Genomic DNA, 8,421 nt, shown 5'->3' with positions numbered 1-8,421 from the left:
GCATAAGTCATTAGAAGGAATTCTAATAAACAAATAGATATAGTATACCACCTAACGACTTTGTTTCCCTTATGAGGTAAAAAGAAAATTAATGAACCTGCAAATATCGGCAAAACAACAAGTATTGTTAACCAAGGAAAATAACTCATGATAAAGTGATAAAGACAAGATACGTTTTGACCAGAAAAGCCCGTGCTCGATTATTTCGAGCACAGGCTTCTTCGGTAAAGAGGAATCAGACGATTCGAGTGAAGTTTTTTGTAACGTATCAATAAGATAGAGCCATGCTACGTGTTGTTTCAGGCCCTAAATAAACGCGGACACTTAAAAAATCTGTCGGGCAGGCAGATTCACATCTCTTACAACCCACACAATCTTCGGTTCTCGGCGCGGAAGCAATTTGCTTGGCTTTACATCCATCCCAGGGTATCATTTCTAATACATCTGTTGGACAAGCTCGTACACATTGAGTGCATCCTATACATGTATCGTAAATTTTTACGGAATGTGACATTGGATCTATAAATTTTTCTTTTCAACATAAAATTTTTCGATCTGGTAAAAATGAAATTAGTACTATAATGAGTCATATGTATTGTAGACACCAGACGAAGCAATGGTTTATCCAAACTTCAAAAAAAAAAATCTATTTTTTAATCTGTTTGTGAGAAAGCGTGAAGAGAGCCAAGAGACTTTAATTTTGGATTTCAACAATAAATAAGAAATAAGAAAGAATTTTACGAATTGTACAGACGAATTCGAATTAGCCAATAAATTGGCTATCGTCTTTTCAATATAAATTATTGCAATATTCAAATTGCAATATCAATGAATTACAAATACAAAAATTCATTTAAGTGAAAAAGAATACTATGCAATAATCTACTAAAAAAAATGGATATTCTCAAATAATACTAAGAAAATAGTATTGATTTCTATTTATTTTAATATGTGCGCCTTTGTTTAGAGGATTCTATGTCTAATTATTCAAAAGTCTAATTATTCAATAAATTAGATTGATTGATACGAGTGGATTTCCTATTACGATGGATGGAAGAAAGAATGGATAGTCCAATAGCGGCTTCAGCAGCTGCAAGGGCTATAACAAAAATTGCGAAAATATCTCCTTTTAATTGGCGACTATCAAATAGATCAGAAAATGTTACGAGATTTAGATTAATTGAATTCAGTATAAGTTCAAGACATATTAGAGCTCTAACCATGTTTCGGCTTGTGATCAATCCATAGATACCAATCGAAAATAAATAGACACTCAAAAAAAGTACATGCTCAAACATCATTAACTAACTCCTTATCAATCTCGATTCATTTCAATATGAGGGCAAGAATTGAACCGATTCAATTAATTACAATAGAACAATTACACAACAAAAGAAAAAAAAAAAAAAAAAAAAGGAGGTATTTGTTGGCAGTAGATGGATTTTACTAAATCAAAATTGTGATTCTTTAGTTATTTATTTTAGATTTGCAATTCTTATAATTTGTACTTTTTCTAAGTTTTCTTATTGCCGAGCCATAGTAATTGCACCTATTAAAGAAACTAGAAGAATTATGGAAATGAGTTCAAACGGAAGATAAAAATCGGTTGCTAAATGAATTCCAATTTGTTGAACATTATTTATGAGACCCTGTTCTACTATTTGGTTTGATCTTGTAGTCCAAAGAATTCCATACCACGACGTATCTGGGATAGTAGTCATTAGTGAAAAAACAATAGTTATACAAACGAGTGAAGTGAACCCATCTCCAATAGTCCAATAATTCTTATCTTTAGACCATTCTGAGCCATTTACGAACATTACAGCGAATATGATCAAGACATTTATGGCTCCCACATAAATAAGAAGTTGTGCGACAGCTACAAAGTAGGAATTTAATAAAAAATAGAATAAGGATATACAAACAAGAACTAATCCCAGCGAAAAGGCAGAATAAATGGGGTTGGTAAGTAATACTACTCCTAGACCCCCTAGTAGAAGAACAAATCCCCCAAATAGCATAAGAATCTCATGTATTGGTCCAGGTAAATCCATTATGGATAAAAAGAAATTAATAGTATAAAATTTTTCATGAACTGACTAAAACTAAAGGATTCAAGGAAGGAAAAAAGGATTAGGGTATTTTTTTGTGTATAAACTTATAGTTATAAATTATATTATATCACGAAAATCTAGTCTGATTTAAAATAAGAAATAATTTCCAATAAGCAGTAGTTTTTCGTTTTTCTTTATAGTTTAATTTTAAAGTTTAATAAAGAATTATTAGATTTTTATAACAGAAAGACAAAATCAAAGTTTAGTAATCAGTAATCGTTCTTGAATTCGAAGATTTTTCTTTGTTTATTTTACTTTCAGACGAATTCCTAATTGTTTGAATTGTGTAATCTCCCATTATGGAGATTGGTAACCGACTTAAAGCAATTTGATTGTAATTCAATTCATGACGATCATAGGTAGAAAGTTCATATTCTTCAGTCATTGATAAACAGCTTGTTGGACAGTACTCAACACAATTGCCACAAAATATACAAACTCCGAAATCAATACTATAATTAAGCAATTGTTTTCTTTTAATATCCTTTTCAAATCTCCAATCCACAACGGGTAAATCTATCGGACATACGCGAACACATACTTCACAAGCAATACATTTATCAAATTCAAAGTGGATTCGCCCTCGGAAACGCTCTGGTGTAATTGATTTTTCATAAGGGTAGTGAATCGTTATAGGTAAACGATTTGTGTGGGATAAGGTAGTTATGAAACTTTGACCTATGTACCTTGTAGCACGTATTGTTTGTTGACCATAACTCATGAACCCAGTTACCATAGGGAACATATTCATTCTAAATATCTATGAAAAAGATATGTTTCTTTCTCTTGTTTGAGAGAGCTTTTGTGTTGAAAATATTCTTACTATTATTGTATTATCTTATTTATAGTGAAACAAGTTGAGAAGAGGTTGTTAATAAGAGATTGCCCAGGGAAATAGGTAAAAGAAATTTCCATCCAAGATTTAATAACTGATCCATTCTCATCCTCGGTAAAGTCCATCTTATTGTGATAGAAATGAAGAGAAATAAATAAGCTTTAGTTAATGTAATAAATATACCCATTGTCATTTCCAAAATTCCAACTGCTTTATTCATTTGGAAAAAATCAAAAAAGGATATATAGGGAATAGATAAATTCCACCCGCCCAAGTAGAGAACTGTTACAAATAAAGAAGAAACTAATAAATTTAGGTAAGAAACAAGATAAAATAAACCATATTTGATACCGGAATATTCAGTTTGGTAACCTGCTACTAATTCTTCCTCCGCTTCTGGTAAATCAAAGGGTAATCTTTCACATTCTGCCAAAGAAGAAATTAAAAAAACCAGAAAACCTATAGGCTGACGCCAAATATTCCATCCAAAAAAACCGTATTTTGACTGTGCTTCAACTATATCAACTGTACTTGAACTGTTAGATAATCATAGTCGGTGATAACATCACAGTTCCCACCGCTATTTCAAAACCGTACATGAAACCTTAGCTTCATACGGCTTCTCTATGATCAGAAAAAGGAAAGGACTGTTTTGTTCCTAGCCCCGGGGGCGTAGATAGAATTAGATAAAATAAAATAGATTTGAAAGTCCTAAATTAGACCAAAGGAATTCCGTCTGCTAGAATAAGAAAAAGCGCTTCCGAATTGATCTCATCCTTTATAATATAATGAAAATTTTTCTTTGTTCAGTAATAACTTAATCTTGGAATAAAACACTTGTTACTTGTTATAGGAATTCAATTAATAAATGGAAAGAGTTGGGTATTAGTTCATGAGCAATTCTGCATGAATATGGATAGAGGAAGGAAATAATGAAAATTTTTTCTAGTGCACTCCATATCTTTTTTACTATTCTTCTTTCCCCAGGGAGGGGGTATTTAAAAAGAAAAAATGGATAAAGGGTTAATTCGTTCTTGATAGCCATTTCCTTAACAAGTGAATGGGAACATACTCTGGATCGGAATCCGAAGAAAGTACTACTTGATAATTTCTACAAATTGCAAGTCCTTATTATGATTCCTTTTATGGGCAAAAATCTCTAATGTTTTAGATTTTCCATTACTAATCCTTTATGTACTTTAGTGTTCCTAACCCTTCACTAACTTTTGGTGGATTCTTCTTATGGATTATTAAGTTATAGTAATAACTAGGAGTATTCTAGTAATGGAATTCCATATCGTGAATCCTTTATTCTTGGCCGCTTCAAGATATGATGACTAATTAAAAAATATCAACCTTGGGATAAAGAGTTTACACTGCTTATGTTTACTTCCACTTTTTTCTTGTACGTAGGAAATGAGATTTTTTCTTTTTACTACAAATTTATAAGCTGTTTTGTTTCACTCATATAGCTATCTAGTTTAACTTACCAACCCAAATACTAAATAAGAAAAGGAATATAAATAGTTAATGGATTTTATAGGAAAAAGATCTATTTTAACGAATCACACGTAGAGATATTGCTAGCACACAAAAAGTTAATGGTATTTCATAACTAATGGATTGAGCAGCAGCTCGTAGACCGCCTGAAAAAGAATATTTATTATTTGAGCTATATCCTGCCATAAGAAGACCAATAGGAGCTATACTTGAAATGGCAATCCATAAAAAAACACCAATACTAAGATCGGCTAAAACAAAATGATATCCCAAAGGGATAACTAAAAAACTTAATAAAACTGATATGACTGCTATAGAGGGTCCAATGCTAAATAAAGAAATATCTCCTCGGGATGGCAGAATATCTTCTTTAAAAAGTAGCTTAGTCCCATCTGCTATAGCTTGAAGCAGGCCCAGGGGGCCAGCATATTCAGGACCAATACGTTGTTGTATCGACGCAGATATTTCTCTTTCTAACCACACAATTACGAGTACCTCTATTGTTATTCCCAAAAGGAGGGTCAAAATGGGTAGAATCGATATCAGTCCATAGACTTCTTTTAATAATTCCAATTTCGAAAAAGAATTGATAGTTTCTACCTCTACCCTATCTATTATCATTTCAACGATCAACTTCCCCCATAATGATATCTATACTACCTAATATCGTCATGATATCAGCCAATTTCATTTTTTTAACTAGCTGAGGAAGAATTTGCAAATTAATAAACCCGGGTGGACGGATTTTCCATCTCCAGGGGAAAAGGCTATCATCTCCTACTAGATAAATCCCTAATTCACCTTTTGGGGCTTCTACTCTTACATAAAGCTCTTGTCTTGACAATTCAAAATTGGGCGAAGGTTTTTTACCAAGAAATTTATACTCAAAATCATTCCATTCAGAATTATTTTCTTTCTTAAAGCGTCGGACTTCTAAATTTTCATAAGGTCCTCCAGGAATTTTTTCTACAGCTTGTTGAATTATTTTGATGGATTCCCTCATTTCACCAATTCGTACTAAATAGCGAGCTAACGAATCCCCTTCTTTTTGCCATTGGACTTTCCAATCAAATTGGTTGTAAGACTCATAAGGATCTACTTTACGAAGATCCCATTGTATTCCAGAAGCTCGTAACATCGGTCCCGATAAGCCCCAATTTACTGCTTCTTCTCCGCTAATAAAACCTACTCCTTCAACTCGCTCTAAAAAAATTGGATTCTGTGTAATAAGTTGTTGATATTCAACAACTCCGCGTAAAAAATAATCACAGAAATCTAAACATTTATCGATCCATCCATAAGGTAGATCGGCGGCTACTCCTCCGATGCGAAAGTAATTGTGCATCATTCGCATACCTGTAGCAGCTTCAAATAGATCATATATTAATTCTCTCTCTCTAAAAATATAGAAAAAAGGAGTCTGTGCGCCGAGATCCGCCATAAAAGGTCCAAGCCATAGCAAGTGAGAAGCTATCCGGCTTAATTCTAACATAATTACCCTAATATAGCTGGCTCTTTGTGGTATTTGAATATTCTCCAAGAATTCTGGTGCATTTACTGTTATTGCTTCTGTAAACATAGTAGCTAAATAATCCCACCTTGTTACATAAGGTAAGTATTGTATAATAGTTCGGTTTTCCGCGATTTTTTCCATTCCTCTGTGTAAATACCCTAATATGGGTTCACAATCAATAACATCCTCACCATCGAGAGTAACGATCAGTCGAAGAACACCATGCATTGATGGGTGTTGAGGGCCCATATTGACTATCATGAGATCTTTTCTTGTAAGCGGTAGACTCATATCCTTTCTTCCTTAATTCATTATTCCATGAAAATGGATTATTCCATGAATTCCTCAAAGCGAGGCTCATCAAAATGAAAAATCTAAGACTACTATAAGACTACTAAAAAAATAATAAAACAAGAAAAAAATTTGAACGATTAAATTACTGCTCCCGAATATTCAACTGACCGATTAATTTCTTATAACGTACTCTATTTTTCTTTGCCAAATAAGCCAGCAAACGTCGACGTTTTCCCAAAAGTCTTCGTAGACCTCTTTCCGATGAAAAATCTTTTTTGTGTAATTCCAAATGTGAAGCAAGTCTCCGTATCTTATTGGTGAAACTGAATACTTGAAATTCAACAGAACCCCTGTTTTCTTCTTTTTCTTCTTTAACCATAAATCCAAAAATTTTTCTACCTCCTTTCTTTTTCATGTATTTTTCTGATCAGGAAAAATACAAAATTATGTCAGTTATTTTGAAGTTATTCTAATCTCGTACACACACAAATTTGCAATTATTCATCTACTACTGGAATTTGGATTTATTTTATCGATGCAAATTGGATTTGGATAGAAGGGTACATTCTTTCTAATATTTTAGATAGAAGAAATGTTTCTTCTATCTAAAATATTAGAAAGAATTTTGCTGATTTATTTATTGCTATATGCAATTTATGGAATTGATACACCATTTAATTGATATCATTTAGCAAAATGAAACACAGCATATGCATCCATCTTTTGGCTCGAGAATTTCACGGGATAGAGATATGGTATAAGAAATAGACTATTAAGTAACTCTAAATGAATTGTGGATACATCTGTATCCTTAACATACTGAAACGATTGTCATTATTCGTATCAAACCAATAGCGATTCATACAAGCTAAATCTTCTAATCAATGGTGGGCCAATAATGAATTTTTTTGCATATGTATTAAGACGCTTGGCCTGATTTCGAAATTGTCCAGAGTTTTATATGTTGTTTTCATTGCAAAATGATGGGTCTCCTTCCATAACTTTCCAATTACGAGTACGAGAATTGAAAGACATGAAAATTCTCAATTCTCTACGGCGTCTAGTAGATAGAAACAAGAAAATCAGAAGAATCTTTCTCTCTATTCACTATCATTCCGCGTCTTCGACTTCTATTAGTTTCTTTTCTTCTTTAATGCAATAGCTATAGTTTGATATAAGAATCCATTTCTCAAAGTAATGGAAACCATTCTCTTATAGGAAATGGTTCGAAAATCGCTATTCCACCTTTTAGGTATCGTGAAAAGTGATACCTGTGAAGATCGTGCATTTCAGTCAAATTCAGATCCGTTTTTCGAGTCCATGATATAATATAACCAAATTGGATAGATCTTCCACCTGTTTAGCTAAGAAAGAATAGATACAGAGGTGGATAATAGATCGATATGAAGATCATGAGCTGCCCCATAATGAAATCGCCAGTAGTCGCGAATATCTCCTTCTTCCCTAATCCAAGATTGGAGAAAGAAGATCTAAGAGGGACCTATGGAGAATGTAGTCAGAAATCCATAATAGAGTCCGACCACAACGACCGAATTAATTATCCTCATCGAGAAACTTAGACTACTAAATAGAAAAGATTTGAAAATCATGGCATGGGTCTCCTTTTTTTCTTTCTTTAGAGTTTTCTATATGCACAATTTCTCGATGTTTCGATGAGAATTTCTTGACTTTCCATATATAGAAAGAGATAGACTATAAATGACATCTCTTATGTCAATAAGACCAAAGGGATGGATATTAAATGATAGGAAGTGCTAGGAAGTGAAATAGAATGAAATAGAGCCACTTTGGGCTTCCCTATGAAATGAGGCATGGAACGGAGCCACTACGAAGAAATTATGGGAGTTACGAAAGAAGCTTCGGACTCATATTGTTCATGGGTTGAGAGCGGGAGTTGAACTCTAGGAGGTCGAATCCCCCCTTGTTCCTCAGTAGCTCAGTGGTAGAGCGGTCGGCTGTTAACTGACTGGTCGTAGGTTCGAATCCTACTTGGGGAGATTTTATTCATTCTTTAATGTAAGAATTTTAATGTAAGAATAAAGAATTGAATTAAAGGGCTTGCTTTGACCCTTAGGAGTAGGTAACCCGTTCGCTATCCTTGTTTCTATTTCTATTGCATTCTATCTCATCGTATCACATTCTGT

At 33.2% G+C, this 8,421-nt stretch overlaps 1 non-coding gene across 1 annotated transcript; it reads left to right on the top strand.

The window, feature by feature from the left end:
- Positions 1-8,202: 8,202 nt before the first annotated feature.
- Positions 8,203-8,274, top strand: TRNAN-GUU (transfer RNA asparagine (anticodon GUU)). The gene has a single exon. It is a non-coding gene; the product is annotated as a tRNA-Asn (tRNA).
- The last annotated feature ends 147 nt before the right edge of the window (positions 8,275-8,421 follow it).

Source organism: Triticum urartu, unplaced genomic scaffold (genome assembly GCF_056163025.1).
Source record: "Triticum urartu cultivar PI428250 unplaced genomic scaffold, HENAU_Tu73 scaffold2, whole genome shotgun sequence".
Classification (NCBI taxonomy): Eukaryota; Viridiplantae; Streptophyta; class Magnoliopsida; order Poales; family Poaceae; genus Triticum; species Triticum urartu.
This window is presented reverse-complemented; position numbering and strand designations above follow the sequence as displayed.